Source organism: Monodelphis domestica, chromosome 8 (genome assembly GCF_027887165.1).
Source record: "Monodelphis domestica isolate mMonDom1 chromosome 8, mMonDom1.pri, whole genome shotgun sequence".
NCBI lineage: Eukaryota > Metazoa > Chordata > Mammalia > Didelphimorphia > Didelphidae > Monodelphis > Monodelphis domestica.
In genome coordinates this window covers 247,852,555-247,870,166 of record NC_077234.1, presented here as the reverse complement: position 1 = coordinate 247,870,166, position 17,612 = coordinate 247,852,555, and positions in this window count along the sequence as shown.

The following is a 17,612-nucleotide window of genomic DNA, read 5'->3' as shown; positions in this document are numbered from 1 at the left end:
CAAGATTTTGTTATATGAGCCTCTGTTATGTAATTTAGTCTTTGGACACTTAGTCTGAACCTACTTCTAGCCTTCAAAGAGGCACAAGCACTGATTTTTGCCACCTATACCAAGAAAAAGGAGGAAGGTATGGAAATGGGAAGTAGATGAGCCTGCAATAAGGGAAGGAGCTTTCATAAACAAGGGAAAGAGGATGAGAAATTTAACAGAGGTTATTTTTTTCCTGTACTCCTTTGAGGCAAGAAACCTGTTGGGTCTCTACAATACTCAGTGTTAGGAAATTGAGGAAAGTCATCCTCAGGAGTCTATGAAGGAGAAAAAATTTAGGCCAAAACATTATAAATAATTGAGTGAGGAGGACAGGCATACAAGAGAAATTCTAAAAGACAATTCCAAGAGAGAAAGGCTGTGTGTAAGCTTAGCAGAATGATTTGTAAGAAAATAAAAAAAAAACATCAAAAAAGATTGTAATACATTTAGTAGGTATTATATTCTGAAACAAATTAACTAGAAAATGCCAATGAAAAGGAATTCAGCCTATTTTTCAGTGAAAATGAATTCATCAGAAACTTCATAATATTTCAAAAATATAAAATTTTTAAAAGACATTGTTAGGGAGCGATTGTAGATGGCTCAATGGATTGAAAGCAGGACCAAAAGACAGGAGGTCTGGGGTTTAAATCTGGCCTCAAATACTTCCTAGTTGTTTAACCCTCTTCTTTCTTGGAACCAATGCTTCATAGTATTGATTCTAAGAGAGAAGGTAAGGGTATTTTCAAAAAAAGATATTAAGAAAGGACTAAATTGCAAATAAGAAGACTCGGTATTAAAAAAATAAAAGACAAATACTAGTCAACATCTTAGAATACCCAAATAGTGAATATCTCCAAAATAATAAAGAATGAAAAAAGGTAGATTCAGAACTAAAAATTCAGAAGGAGAAAAATAAATTCAAATTTGAAATATTATTAAGACTATATCGGTTAAAAATAACTGCAGAGATAACTTAAATATCAAAGGCTTCTCAAAATAGAAAAGAAAATGATAAATTGCTTTATAGACAGGATATCTTAGAAATATTTGGAATCAGTATTACAAAATATTTAGCTTTCCAATAGCATCTGGAAATTTTCAGTCTAAATACCAATAAAAAAAGATAGAATTCAACAAATAAGTCAATTTTAGGCATTTTTTTTAAAAAACAAAAAGGTCAGAACATTCAATTTGCAAATACAAAATGGGAGGAAAATGCAAAAAAAAAAATACCACCACTAGGAAAGAGATTGAACAATTAAATTGTCTCTAGATTACTTTTTTACATGTTAACATAATTTCAATCATTTTCTGACATTTTATGGTCCATGGCCTCTCCTTCCTTCTTTCTCTTCCTCCTTAAAACAGCAGGTAAGAAGAGGTAGGTTATAAATGTGTTATCATACAACATATTTCCACCCTCATGTGAAAAAAGACACATTTCATTTATATAAGAAAAAGAAATTCATGAAGGAAATTAAGTGAAAAAAATGCCCTGCTTTGATTCTCATTCAAACTGTGTCAGCTTTTTCTATGGTGTGTAGCTTTTTATTACCATAGATTTAGACTATTTTTTAAGTGAAATGTAATTGAATGGTAAATATTAGACCTCAAATAAAAAGATATCGTTAGGGGCAGCTGGGTAGCTCAGTGGATTGAGAGCCAGGCCTAGAGACAGGAGGTCCTGGGTTCAAATCTGGCCTCAGACACTTCCCAGCTGTGTGATCCTGGGCAAGTCACTTGATCCCCATTGCCTAGCCCTTACCACTCTTCTGCCTTGGAACCAATACACAGTATTTATTCCAAGACAGAAGGTAAGGGTTTAAAAAATTTTTAAAGATATCATTAAGGAAACTTTCCAGTGAGAAGAGTGGGGAATGGGATAGTGGATTTAAGTATTTGTGGTGAAAGACAGGGGAGTTAAAATGGGTTTTATCTTGGGAGAATAGGCATGACGTGGGATTATTTTCTTCAAGTAAGTTTCTGTGTCTTTCTCTTCTCTGTTTTCCATGTCTACAATCCTCTCCCTTCCAAATCCCCAAACCCTTAGTTTCCTTGATGTCCTTTTTAAGACTGAGCTCAATCACAAGCTCCTCTGGGCAACTTTTCCTGATCTCTTCAGTTGTCAGTGCCATCCCATCTAGTGATCTTCATATACTCTTGTTCTCTCTCTTATCATTTCCTTTTTTTCCTATGGACACAATATAACTCCTAATCAATTTATCTCATGCAACAATTTCTTGACTAAAGAGATGTGCAACATCTCAGAAGTCACTGGAACATTTAGCATTCGCAAAATGCATTACATGGTTTCTCATTTGGTCTTCACAGTTACCTGTGAAGTAGATGTTATTATTTATTTTACAGGTGAGGAAATTGAGACTGAGAGAGGTTAAGTGATTTTCCCAATCCACAAGTCTAATACCATGCCCCCTGGTATAGGTGAAATACATATATAATTGGGAGTTGGAAAAGCGTATTGTGGTTATGTAAAATGATTTCTTTAATACATGTATGAGTGTTGAATATTTGTGATGGTAATTTAAGGATCAAGAGTTCCTGTGAAGTGCCAATGATCCTGTTCATTTTTTCCTTTATTACTAAAATAGGGTAGGGGGATTCAGTTGAAAAATGAAAAGGAAAACCCATTATGTTCTTATGTAGAAATAGCCTGTGATGCTCAATCATTATTCTTATTCTAATGTCTTAATTTTTTTCCTCAAATAATGACTTCGAAGAAGCAGACTTGAGAGCAAGCTGTGTCTCTAGATTTGTGATAACAGAAAATAGTGTATTTTTGTTCTCTTTAAGACTTTAAATTGCATGCAAATTGCTGGTCTTCATAAGGGAGTGAAATTTCCACACTAGCATTTGCTTGAAATTGAGGTGAGGATTCTCCTCCAAAATTCCCAACCAAAATACAGTCAAATCCTGAGAAGACACCACAAAATTAAGGGCTATGGAACTCTTACAACCCCCACATCAAAACTGAATTATTGGGTTGAAAAAGGGGAAGGGGGGCAGATAAAGAGAAAGTAATTGAGAATAACTTAATGCTGATCTTAAGTATAATAGTGTATTATTCAGTATCCACACATGTGTGCTCATAAGGGAATAGTCTAGTTACATGTTGTAGTTTGATTTCTTCACATCTGTCAGCTAAATAAGAGATCAAAATACAAAGTGTAGCACACAAGAACATTATGTGAATTTGTGTCATTCCCTGGAGAACTTTGGGACCATAAAAAGCAATGAATGAATTACATGAACACATAAATATAGTTCTGCATTTTCATCTATGACAGATATAATCTTATTGCAATCTAGTCTTGCAGTCACATCACCTTAGGCTATGAGCTCATCAGATCTTGTAGTCTCAGCAAGGTCACATCAAGACAATATTTGGCCGAGGGACCTCCAAGGAAATCCAGGTGTTGCAAGAAATCATGTTGGCAATTCCACTGCACTTGGAAGTAGCAGTTTTTTCTTTCTTCAGGTCATTAGCATAGGCTGATGTGTCAGTGTAAAAAATCAAATGTGGATGGACACTGAATATCTGAGAAGGTTTTTTTCAATGCAAAACCCATTTCAGTTGACAATTTCCTAGAAGAATGAGCATTTAAAATATTTTATGCATTTACATTTGAGGTCTGAGGGCAACTGAGCAAATTTCATTTCAATAAAATTCAAAAGATTTATTTAATACTTATAAAGAGATAGATTTACTCTGTAGCAAATAGTCTATGGTAGAAAAAATATTTATATAGACAAAGTTAAAAAGTGTGCAGAAAATGAAACTATTGCTACAAAAATACATAAATTAAAGGCATCTCACTTATATCATACATTATCCCCATTTTACAGGTGAGGAAATCAAGGTTTAAAATGTACACCAAGTAGACAGACCATCACTGAGCATCAGTTTCTCTAAATTATTTCTGTTTTTGTGAATTGGCTTCTCAGAATTGAGTATTAAGCACTTTATACATTTCCTCTTATTTTATTTATTTATTTTTTGTTTGTTTCAGAGCATCTTTTTTCAAAAAGTATATTCTTTATAAACATCCAGGACATTGGTAACAGGGCAATTACTTGTGAAGGACTTACTGCAATTTGGTTTTACGTTTTTTTACCCAATCTAGAAAAGGGCCATGAGCAAGGGAATTCATCACGTTTACTGACATTTGTATAGTCTGACTTTTTTCATTATTTTGAGGGGTAGTGGAGTATAATAGATATAGACACATCTTCAAAGCCAGATAGATCTTAATTCAAATCCTGACTAACACATACTGCTATGAGACCCTGAATAAATCACTTAATTTTTCAGTGCTTTAGATAATTCTTTATGATTTTAGGTTGCAGAAGAGTGCCAATTTGAAATGGTAGAGGGAATTGTCACACCTAAGAGTTTCCTATACAAATGAAGCCACATGCTAGTATTTATTCTTTTCTTTTTCTTCCTTCTTCCTTTCATTTCTTCCTTTATTTATCTCTCCCTCTTTTCTTTTTTCCTTCTTTCTTTATCATTTTTCTCATTCTTCTTCCTTCCTTCCTTCCCCTGCTAGCCCTGCCACATGGTACCTTGCAGTAAAATGAAGGTTGCAATCTAGAATACTCCAGTATTGGAGTATATTGTTTGAAATGTAGAGAATGTGTGAAGTGGGACACTAGACAATTTCTTTAGAAGAAAGAAAGAGAAAGGGAACAAAGAAAGCAAAAAAGGATGTAAAAAAAGGGCTGGTGACCAACTGAAGGGCTTTAAATCATCCACTGGACACAGTTTGTTATACACTGAGAATGATGCCTCAAAGATGAAGTAGCCACTACAAGATTTAACTTGGGCAGCTCGATTAAGAATTGATTGCAGATCTGAGACCTGGAGGCATATGCAATATTCTCAGAACTAGGCTATAGTGGTTGGTGTAAAGAAGAAGGAATAAACATAAACATGTTTTGCAGAGAAATAAAAAATAATGAGGATTTTACAAAGTGTGTACAGAAATGATCTCTTTGCTTCTGCTCACCGAGGAGCTTTCAGTGCCTGTTTCTGGCTATGTGGTATACAGGGTTTTGCTGGGCAGAAAGTTCATTAATTGGTTGAACTATACAAAAAGAGGCAAAATGACAGTCAGTTTGAAATGTCTGAAGAGCCGTTAAAAATGCAATATTCTAGGTCAGCAGAGAGGGTGGGGAAGACTGGGTAAATTTGAGAATCATCAGCATCATAGGCAATGAATCAATATCAATACTGAACATATATGCACTAAATGGCAAAGCAACCAAATTCTTAAAGGAAAAGTTACAGGAGGAAAATAAAAGTAAAACTATACCAATTTATGCCACACACACACACCTAGATAAATCTAACTACAAAATGAACAATAAAGAAGTTTAAAAATGAATAAAAATGTAGGAAAGTTAGTTAATAATAGACCTCTAGAGAATATTGAATAGGAATAGAAAGTAGTATATATATATATGTATGTATGTATGTATATTTCTCAATTGAGTGTGGTACCTTCACAAAAAATATTGAGATATTAGAGCCTCACAAATGCAGAAAAGAAAAATATTACGCACACCCCTTTTTCCTTTCCATCATAAAAAACTCTGAATTTCATTTATTTTTGGGGGGAGGGAGCTATCTGCTAAGAGTTACATGAAGGAAGTGGTGATTGCCAGAAAACATTGCAAAAATATTTTAAAAGTACAATTCAAAAAAGGGTCTTTGAAGCATAGATTAAAATTAATTCAAAACTAAACAATCTAATTCTAAAGAATGAATGCCTCAAATAACAATTCAGAAAAATCATCAAAATTGAAATGGGAGCTGGTGAAATCACCAAGGGAACTAGGGTAGGAAAAAGAGAAAAGGACTCAGAACTTTATTTTGAAATATATAGTTTACCTCGTATTAAAGTTCTTTGTGTCTTCTCTATATTAGGAGACTTTAAATTTCTTCAATGCACATTATGTGTTACTCATCTTTGTATTCTCTTACTGCACCTGGCACAGTGGCTTTCACATATCATGGAACTCATCAAATATTTCTCGAATCAAAGGGAATTCTGAAGTAAAAGGAGAGTATAAAATTATGATGTGCTCTGATACTGCTTCCTTGCAGGGCTGGATTTGTGAGTCTTCACATACTTGGGGTAGACATCCCCCTAACTCACCAGTGGCTCTGGGGCCTATTGGTTACCCTCAACCAAGTTTAGCCCTTCTGCCAAGATGGTTTTACCAAGCTGTGGCAACTGTGCCTCTTGGAGCCACAGGTGAGAGTTGGATAAAAGGTGGATACCAAAGATGGATGAGCAGCCCTGAAAAAGACTCATTGCAGAGATGCTAGTCCTCATGGAATACCCCATATGGCCCATTTGGACATAGCCAGTCAGCAGAATGGAAGGAACCTAAAAGTAAAAGAATTCGAATAAGGCAGATTCCTTGACTTTATGAAGTGTCTTATGCTTAAGAAATTGAATATTGTTTTTCCTTCCTTCCTTCTTTCCCTCTTTCTTTCCTTTTTTCTTCTTTATTTCCTCCCTTCCTTCTTTTCTATTTGGCATTTGAAAAGCCACACAATTATTCCTGTTTCAAAGACTCAGGTTACAATCTAGCTATCCTGATAGTGAAGGGATTTTCTAAAGTAAATTGTTCTTCTGCATTAAGATATAGATAATCTAATGCAGGAACTTAGAGTTTATAATCCCCTTCTGAAAGTGACTCAAAAGTGACCTGTTACTGCTCACCATAATTTTCTCCTATATCTTAGCAGATATATAGAAAGTATGAGTCAAGATACCTGGCACTTCTTTTCTTTTGTTTTAAAAAATAATAATATGCATTTTGCCCTGTTTGCCAACATTTCCAAATCCTCTATAGATTATCACCACAAATATACCTTTTATAAGAAAAATAAATTCAACAAATGATGATTTTAATAAATTAGGAATGTCACATACATTGCAGAACCTAGGCAATTGAAAGCATTGATGTGGCTATGGAAACAAGGCAAACAAAAGGAGTAGCTAAAATGGGTATATTTTTCCATTTTTACAATCAGATCTGGTTATACTACATATACCCCCTAATCCCAACTGATCTTCAACTAAAACAGAGGTCAGGAAAGTGTGGTCCATCATCCAAATTCTACTGTGTTTTTTTAGTATCCCCTTCTCCAAAGAAGGAATGATTTATTGGTTTGTTTTCTATTTTAAAATAAAGTTTTATTGTATTTTAAAATGTAAAAAAGGAGAAAAAACATTGTTAGCTCATGTGCCTTAAGAAAATAGGTAGGCAGGATTTGTCACTCTGTTCATAGTTTGCAGAACTCTATGGAATAAACTTTAAGGTTTCCAAAACATTTTTCATACAATATCTCATTTGATCCTCACAGCAACCCTATGAGGTAGGTGCTATTATATTATCATATTATAATGTTATATCACATGCTATTATATAGTAATTCCATTTTACAAATAAAAAACTGACTCAGGAAATTTAAGTGACCTTTATGTGGTGACACCACTAGTAAGTGTCTGAGGTGCAATCTAAGCTCTAGTTTTCCTAAATCCAACACTCTTTTCTCATTTGCAGACTTTTACTGCATTAGGCAGTAGATATTTGGACTCTTAAATACCTCCCCGTCGCTGATTCCTATGATCTATGAGTTGAGTGTAAGCAATGTTCCGTGATATATACTTCAAACCAATTTATTCTCCCCAATTTCTACAGCTGCAATAGAGAATATTTAATACCTGTTCAGGTACAGATCACAGAAATATGAAATGCAATTTTCTCCTTAAATTTTAGACAGAAATAAGGATAGAGATATTATTTAAAAGAATGGAAAGTGTTTAGCTCAGACAACTACAGCTAAAAAATGGCTCAATATGTTCACACTCCATCTCTAGTTAAGAAATTTAATCTGATATGTATAGGCAGACTTTGATCATTTTTTCTGAGGTGGAGAATGTGTCTAAGAGAAATCTTTTTTACATAGCAAATAATAAAACTTGGCAAACTGCAGAGAAGGGAGCAGAAGCACTGTTTGGTGAGTGAGTACCACCATTTTGAGCATATGGAGGCTCATATTCAGCTAAGGAATTAAATGAGAGGAGGTTTCCTTTATGCAAAATGGATAGCACAGAACTCTGTTGCTATTGAGCATGTTTGGATTCAGTAGGAAAGTGAACCAAATAAGCTTCTCCCTTGTGGGATAAGACATAGTTGTAGCTATTTCAGTGACTGCATTTTTCTCTTCTTGGATGCTCTGTTTTCCGCCAATGTTCTGAGCTACTAGGAAGATAGAATAAGAGTGATTGTGGACATATGTTACCTTCTCTTGTTAATTGTGACTTAACAAGATACCCACTCCAAAGCCACAGATACGTCTCACTTGAAAGGATGAATTTGTTATGACAGTATAATATAGACTCACACTTGGCTGCATTTTTGAGAGGAGGCTCTGTCCCAGCCATTAGAATTAAGATAGAATTGAGATTCTACAGAGCAAGAGTTCTCAGACTTTTTAGTCTCAGTACCCTCTACACAGTTAAAAAGAGCCCTAAAGAAATTTTGCTTATATGGGTCACATCTATCAATATTTACTGCATTAGAAATTAAACTTGAAAATTTTTTGAAATATTCATTTATTTAAAATTTTGTTAACATAAATAATTTTGTTTTCTCAAACAGAAAATTGTGAAGAATAGCATCATTCTACATATTTTATGTTTTTCCATTTTTTAATTTTTTCACATTATTTTTAGCACATTTTTGATGGTTGCATGATTCATGTTCTCTTTCTCTCCTCTTCCCTCTCCCTCCTGGAGCTGACATGCAATTTCACTGGTTTATATATGTTATTTTGCATATTTTAACAAGCCTCTTTAATGTCTGGCTTATTAAAAGTTGACTGGATTTTTGTATCTGCTCCTGTGTTCAATGAATTTTGATATGTTGTTTTGGTTGAACTATATAAAGAAAAATCTCACCTTATACAAATAATTAATTGGAAAGGGAAGAGAAATAATATCAAGAGCAAAACAAGAGTTGCTGTAAACATAGTTTTGAAGAAGAGCCTTGGGGACACTTAAGAGTTCATGGACAACATTTCAAGAACTTTTCGTATAGAGCACATTGATCGTTCAAGAATATTATATTAGTCTGTAATAAACTACTTTTATTTAACTTCTTGTTTTCTTTCTCTGCTTACATTTAAAACACACACTTACAAACATATTCTCAGGAGAATTCTGTCAATATTTGCAGAGATTAACCAAGCAAAATCGCCTGGGTGGGGCCCGAGATTTAGTCCCACTCACAGTAGACCTGAATAATGTTATTATGCTGGATTAAAGATCCAAGACTTTTTTTCAATAATTTATAGCATAACAGTAGAGACTGTAGAATGCTGGACTTAAAATCATAAATACCTTCTCACACTTGTAGCTTTGTTGCTGTGGGAAAACTATCTCATTTCTGAAATAACTTGATAAAAAGGGAAGAATAAATCTCACGTTGCTCAAATAACAAAGTAGTCTGGACAGTTGAAATGATCCAATTTGCCTCCCTGTATCCAACCTCTTCTCTTTCTAATCTACCTTCCACAGAGTTGATGACCTGAAATCCTAGAACATGGGCTTAACATAGCATTGACTTGTTTAAGAGGTAGCTTCCTATCATCTTAATGAGACTATGAATTTTTAAATTTTTTATAAATTTCAATATAATTTCTTTTCTTTCACAAGCCTGTGTTCTATTTTATTCATTTAAGCATATTATTTTGAGAAGGGCTCCACAGGCTTTAGCATGATCATTGCACACGCAAAAAAACTTAAGAATCGCTGCTCTGTGATAAAATAGACTCCCCTATTTAACATTCAAAGTCCTTCACAGGCTGCCGGCAACATATATTTCCATGCTTATTGCACATTATTCTCACATGCTCTGCGCCTCAAACGAGCTTCTATTAAATATATGCAAAGTTATGTGGAAGAGCACAAATAACTAGAGGAATCCCTGTACATGATTTTCAATTCTTTCATGCATTGCCCTAATAGTTGAGACTAGCCAATCTTCTAGAACTGAAATATTCTCTAGCCTCAACTCTGTGTCTTTTGTGTACTCATGGCTCAGCTCAAGAACCACTTCCTACCAGCAACTTTTCCTACATCCTCCAGGTAGAAGTTTCCAGTTTCCACTTCCAAATTACTTTGTGTTTATTTTATCTGTTTTCAATATTACTTTTCTGTACCCATTTCTCTTCCAACCTATCTCCCCAGGTCAGAGAATATACATTTTTGGAGAACAAGGACAATATTTTTAATTTTAACTTGTGTTTAATATTAATATCTCAAGTGCCTGTTGACTAATTTATTAGTTCATTAAATTAACAATTGATTAAGAAGTGCTTATTGAATCAAATTGCATTAAATAATACATAAATGCTTTACAAAGTTCAAAATGCTATTCAAATTTCAATTATTATTAATTGTATAGGCTCCAGACCTGTTTGTCACTGGCACATTGTTTTATGGAGTTAAGACAGAGGCTATCTTTCCTGTCAGTTCCTTTACAGACTCAGCTATTTCCCATTGACAGGCAGAGGTAAATCTTCAGCACTACCTAAGTAAGACTAAACACATGGCACTCATTAACAATTATAGGATTTTTCCATTTTGGCTGAAGAATGCTACAGAGAACTATTTAAAACATGTAACCAGAAATTATAAGTGTCGATGGCATATGCAGTGGGGGCAGAGGGAGGAGGTTTCACAAACAGCAGGAATTGTCAAAAAGATGTAGGATTGGATTTAAGAGGAATGATGAGGGATTTGCTTTTTGTAAGACACAGTCACACAGGGATAATATCTTTGAGATATTTATAATAAAAATAAGTAGCGGTCAGTTATGTATAAATCAACTATTGTAATAACTATATACTATGTATATATAACATTATATACAGATATAGTTGTATACACAATATATACAAAATATGTAATTCATGTACACCTACAAATATGCAGATATATTTGATCCATATATAAAGAAATACCTGCATCAATACCATGTTGATAGTTACTGTATTATATTTATCACTATATATATATATCCTGTATATGTGTGTATACCTATGCATGTATATATGCATTATTCATTTATATATGTATATTATAAACATGTAAATTGTATGTGTTTACAGATATTTAAAAAGTGAATAAAGAAATGCTAATTGCATTGCAACTGAAAAATGTACTTTGGGCTATGTTTTCAAAAATTATTTTACACATTTCATTTCAATGCATTGGAATATGTATCATTAACCAAGCGATCAAGAAGATTTTATTAAATGCTTACCATGTGCAAGGCACTGTAGATACTTAGGAGCTACTTTAAGGGAGTTTATCTCCTAAGAGAAAACATAAATACATAAAAAACACATACAAGAAAAACCTGGTGAGAAAAATATTAACTAGCAATTGAGGAGACCAAGAAAAACTTCTTGCTGAGAGTGGAACTTGAACTGAGACTTGAAGGACACAAAGAAATTCCAAGTGAGAACAAAATGATTTGCATGTAAGAAAAATAGCCAAAGAAAACTAGAGATGGATGTCATAAAAATGCCAGTTAATCTGGACCATGGAACATGTGGAAGGGAGCGATATATAATAGGTATGTAAAGGAATTCTACATGATGAATTGATCATTAATGTATGAAATTATTAAATGGGAGAAGGCATGCCTAGTTCTTTGGGTCCTCTCCAGATAAAACCACAATTGACAGAAGAAATTGGGTGACAATCATACTTTATTACTGCAAAAGATACAAAGACAAGAAGTGTAACAGGGATACAGAGGGAAAAGGTGGAAAGAAGGGATGGAATAGTGAAGGAAAACAAAGAAGATAGAGAAGAAGGAATAGCAGAGGATGTCACCAAAGTAACCATGAATTAGAGTTGGTAGCACTAGGCAGCATGTTGTCAATTGAGACAGAAGAGTGCTCAGGGAGAAAAAGTTGTAGGTCTCTTTTTTATAAGTTTTTAGGAGAAGATGGATAGACCAACTCTTGTCTGTGCCTTTTTGAGGTTAGTTGGCTAGCATATTGAAATGATCTCAATGCTATAGGTAGAACCTCAAAGTCATCATCTCAGAGTTATCACCACCTTCTTGAAGTTCTGTTGGTTTATAGCTGTGGAGGTCTGGATCTTCTCTGGAAATTATATACCATAAGATCAGAAATCTTGATAAGCACTGCCTAGATGGCTTCTCCTGATTTAGCACATAATACCAAGATGTGACTTTTAATTAATATTTTGTTAATATAACAATTTGCTAACTATACTTCTTTGATTTTCAGATCAGTTTGTATATGACTTCTAGGTTCTGCTTTCCTGTTATTGCCTTTTCACAATGGATACTTATACACTTACTATATTTGGTGGAAGTGTGATAAAGTTTAAGAGGAACAGAATTAGATGTGATTCTAACACATAATATATAGAAATACCTTAAATGTTATTTACATTTTATTTTAGAGATAATACAAAGTCATTAGAGTTTGCTGAATAAATCTGACTGACATTAGATTTACACCTTACGAGAAGGCATATGGAGGACACATTGGTGCAGGGAGAGACCTGAAGCAGGGAGACAATTAGGAAACTATTGAAATAATCCCTATAAGACTAATGAACCTTAGTTCAGGAATCATGGACTAACTTGACTGAATTCCTACAATGCTCAAAGTAGTGCCTTCTACTGGCCTTCAATAAATAGTGTTGTTGATAATGGTTATATCTCACTGAACCTTGAATCAGAAAACTAAAGTTCAGTTCTGGTTCTGACATTAGCTAGTTACATGACCTTGGAAAAGATACTTTCACCTTTTGGAGCCTTAGGTTCCTTTCCTGAAAAATGGGGAGTAAGGAAAATAATTTCTAAGGTCCCTTACAGCTTGAAAATACTTTCAACTTGGAAAACTTACATCATGTCAGGGAAATAGTTAGCTTCGTTTCAAATACGAGAATTTCAAGAGGATGCTATGGTTCACCCTAATACCTAATAAATATTTAACTAAAGTATCAAGAATGACTGCTACATTTTACCACGGATGTTAAATGAAATTGACCCCAAAATGAACATACTTCCAAATATGTTTTTTTTTATTCCAAGCAGTCATTTTTTTTTTGCATCTGACTGACCCTTTAGTGACAACAATTGTGATATAGTATAAAAAGATTAGGATTTATTATAGGTGATATACACAAATATTAGAGATTTTGTGGGAGGCAAACTATGGATTTATCACTGATCATGCAGAGCAGAAATCACCATTCTCTCTTTGTCTAGAAGTCACTTAATGATGATTAAAATGTGGGAAGGAGCTAGGATAACATGCTAAATCTTGCCCACTAGATTATTAATTTCAGTATGCTGTAAATTAATAATAACAAAAATAATTATGATAGGATTATTATTGGCTGGACTATCGGGAATAAAAGTATATTCATGCAAGGGAGATATCTTCCTCCCTCTCCTTTTTCCTTACCATAATGTTTGGCATGAAACACTGTTTTAGTTCTTTGCATTTTATATATACAATTAACTCTTTAAGGTGTGTGTGTGTGTGTGTGTGTGTGTACATATATATATATATATATTTTTACATATATACACATACATTAAGACTTGTAGAAGCCCAAAAGCAGTTATATGGGATTTATTCACCTTTTAACTCTTAGAATTTTGAAATAAAACTGGAAACAAAGTTGAAATAAACATGGATCCAATATAATGACATTTCTACTCATTCCTCCTCACATTTTTTTGTTGCTTGCTAAAACATGTGTTGGTTATTCTCAGTATAGCTCCCAGTGGAAAATTGGATTTCTCATTAGAATTCAATATTCTTAATAAAGCACTTACATTTCATTATGTCTTAAATTCAAAGACTAAGCAAACTGACAAGGGAGTTGTATGTATTTCCTGGTGTGTGACATAACAGTTTAAAAACCAATGAATTTGAGACTGTATTTAAGTAGCCTCACTGACTTAAATCAAAATTGTCTTTAAAAAAGCTTCCTGAAAGTGAAAAATAAATAGTACTGTTCACAATTCTGTACAGATGAAAATTTCTTTAGAGATAATATAACTCAAACCCCTCACTTTGTGCAGGAATAAACTAAAACCCTTGAAAGTGATGACATTTTCCCAAAGTAACAATATTTGAATCTGTCAGTGTTACTATAATAAGAGTCATTGACAAGTACTTTTAAGTTGGCAATATAACAAGAATATTGAGATGTCGTATTTAAAACCCCTAGTGGAATCAAATTCTCTTTTGTATTCTCTGATTTATTCAGATAAGGTATCCAAGCTAGGCATAAGACTACCTGGACAATCTAGTCTTCTAGAAATTCAGAGGATCTGTCCATATAGGTCAGTGCTGAAAAAATAGTCCTGAGATGGTCTAGCAGGATAATTTATATGAAGAGAGCAGGGATGACAATATTAGGAAAACTATCAACATAGTTGATAATATCAGTAACAAAAGTAATTTAAAATATGATCATATCAATAGATACATTAAAAACTTCTGACAAAATGCAGCATTCATTCCTATTAAAATCACTGGAAAGCATGAGTACAAGTGGATTTTTTTTTCTAAAATGATACAAAACATCTATCTAAAACTATCAGTAAGTGTTATCTGTAATGGGAAGAAGCTAGAAGGATTCCTAATGAGATGAGGAATGAAACCAGGATGCCAATTTTCACCAATATTATTTAACAAAGTATTAGAAATGTTAGCAATAGCAACAAGAAAAAAGAAATTTAAAGAATCAGAATGTGCAAAAAAGTTTGCTGATGATGTAATATTATAGGTGGAAAATTCTACAAGTTCAACTAAAAAGTTAGTTGAAACTATCAATATTTTAGGCAAAGTAGAAGGATATTAAATAAATAGGGAGGAAGGAAGGAAGGAAGGAAGGATGGAAGGAAGGAACGAAGGAAGGAAGGAACGAAGGAAAGAAGGAAGGTCCCATGGTTCCTAAAGTGCAACAGCAAAACAAACAATAATGCTTCTTTAATTTCCTTGGATAAAATCATATTTATTTCTGATGTGGAATCATTTAACAGTAAGGACTTCAATTGGAAGAAATATTCCTCTTTATGAGTTTTCCCTGGCCCTGGTTTTACTTGGTCATATTGTGAATATCAAGTTAGTCACTGCCAAACTAAAGAGTTTTGAGACCAGAATCTATATGGATAGCAAGGAACAACTTATGAAAAGAAATGGCAACAGGGCAGGCTACACAGCCTATAACAGTAATGGTGAAACTTTTAGATACCAAATACCCAAACTGCAACTCTCACACCATATGTGAGCTCTCTTCTTACCTCCCCCCACCTTACCCCAGACAGGGGAGAGAGGAAATGCTCCCATCAGGCAGCTGAGCAGAGGGGCAGGGGAGTGAGGAATATCCTCAGGAACACATGGAGAGAGGAAAGGGAGTAGGCCCTCGTTCACCCCCACCAGCTTAAGAATGTATGTGGAACTGAAGAAATCAGAGGAACCATGAGGGACTGTGGCAAAAGAGTCATTAGGAAAACAGGAGAGTAAAGAGATTGCTAGCCTCAAAATCCAAAATCAAAGAACATGTTGGGACAGATTCCACTTGGCTGCAGCACATTCAGAAGGAAGAGATATTTTCTGCTCATTCTATTCCTCACTCTTTACTCTTCTCTCTATATATCTCAACCAGGTGTGTGCCTATTTCAGAAGCTTATTTTTGCCTTTTTCAATAATTATTCAGATTCCTGTTGACCTTGTCTTCTAAGTTAGTTTTAAAAATATGGGTGGTTAATCATTATATTGTTGATCTATGCATTATATTACTCACAAAGGTACAGAGGTACAAAAAGAAAAATCCTGAGATGGGAGACATAGATTTAAAAATACAATATTCTGCCAAAGCACTAATTTTCTGTCTGGAGGCTCAAAACAAACAAAAGAAAATATTCAAACATTTCTTTCAACTTCTAGGGGAGCAAAGAACAAATTTAATATGGAACCTCTCTAGGTAAAAAATAAGTAGTTCATCTGAGAGCAGATTTTGACATGGGAAAGGTATGACAAAGGTCCTTTACCTTTCCATTTTGTCTGAAGCCAAATTTGAAAGGAAAATCATTTCTCTTCTCAATAGCTGAGTAGCTGAGAAGTGCCTGTGAATAAGTAACTGATAAAAATAAGAGTGGGTGTAGGTAAAAGTAAGTGACCAGTTCTTTCTCAATACCTTAGAAACACAGCTACATTACTGTTAGATAAAATCATATGTTTCAAGAAAAATATATGAGTGGATCATGAGCTAATCTATGCAACATTGAATTTAGCCACATCTGATAATAGCTTGAATTTAAAAAAAGATGTCCACACAACCATACCTCAAAGCATAATCATTCTTCAGGGGGCATCAGATAGAATACCTAGGAAAAAACACTAGGACCATGTCAGAAATTTCTTCAGAAGGCAATATAAAACTGGCCTTGTAAAAAACAAATCTATAAATCAAAACTAAGCATTAGAGTCATCACTGATAGTATGTTTTTTTTCATTCTATGCAAATAAGAAGGGGTGGAAAGTTAGCAATTTCACAACTCCCTTCTCTTAGGCACTAGGTGAATACAAGCACTGCCTGTCTTGAGAACATCCCACTACAAACAAAATGCATTCCACCACCCTTCTGTATACTGGGGTTTGAATAGTTTGTGCCAAGTTTCTCCCAAGACAATATTCATGCAATCATTTTATACTCAGAATGGTTTACCCACTTGGAAAATGTTGGCCCAATATGAAAGTTTTCATGTGTTTATGATCAGGCTGAGGAGGAAAAGAAATTTCCCTATAGAGATTTCAGACATCTGGTGAGAGGCTGAATGGAGGTAAATTGGTGGGTACATTACTGGTAAGTTTCCATTTTCATTCTATTCACTGAATCCTGTAATGAATCTTTGTGAATGTCTCCCCCCATACATACACTTTTTCATGTCTTTTATGATAATCTATCAGTTCACATATAGTAGCAAGTCACAATATTTTTACTAATGTTATTTTGAGTGACAGATTATTCTAATGACATGTCACTTCTACTTTCTGATTTTCTTCTATGCATGATGTTTTCACTCAAACCAATGTTTCCATTTCTTCCTAGATGTTGATATTTCCACTTCAGTTTTTCTTTTCAATAAGATTCCATTCAACTTTTATTTTGGTTCTAGCCTTTCTCCAATCATTTTCAAACCTATTAGATCAGTCTATTTATGTGCGTGCTATAACCAATGAATTCAGAAGCCAGACACAGCTGAAGCCCTTCATACTTGGGTTACAGAGGGAGGACATTTAGGTGAAAGTCAATGATGAAGAGCAGCTCTGTATGCATATATTGCACTAGCAGATCTTTGTTTTTTCTCTATACAATATATAGGCACAAAGCCCTTTTAAGACATGAAAACCTATTGCAGTGGTCTTTATTGTGACCTTATTGTTAGTATCTTTGTTGTGTGCAGCA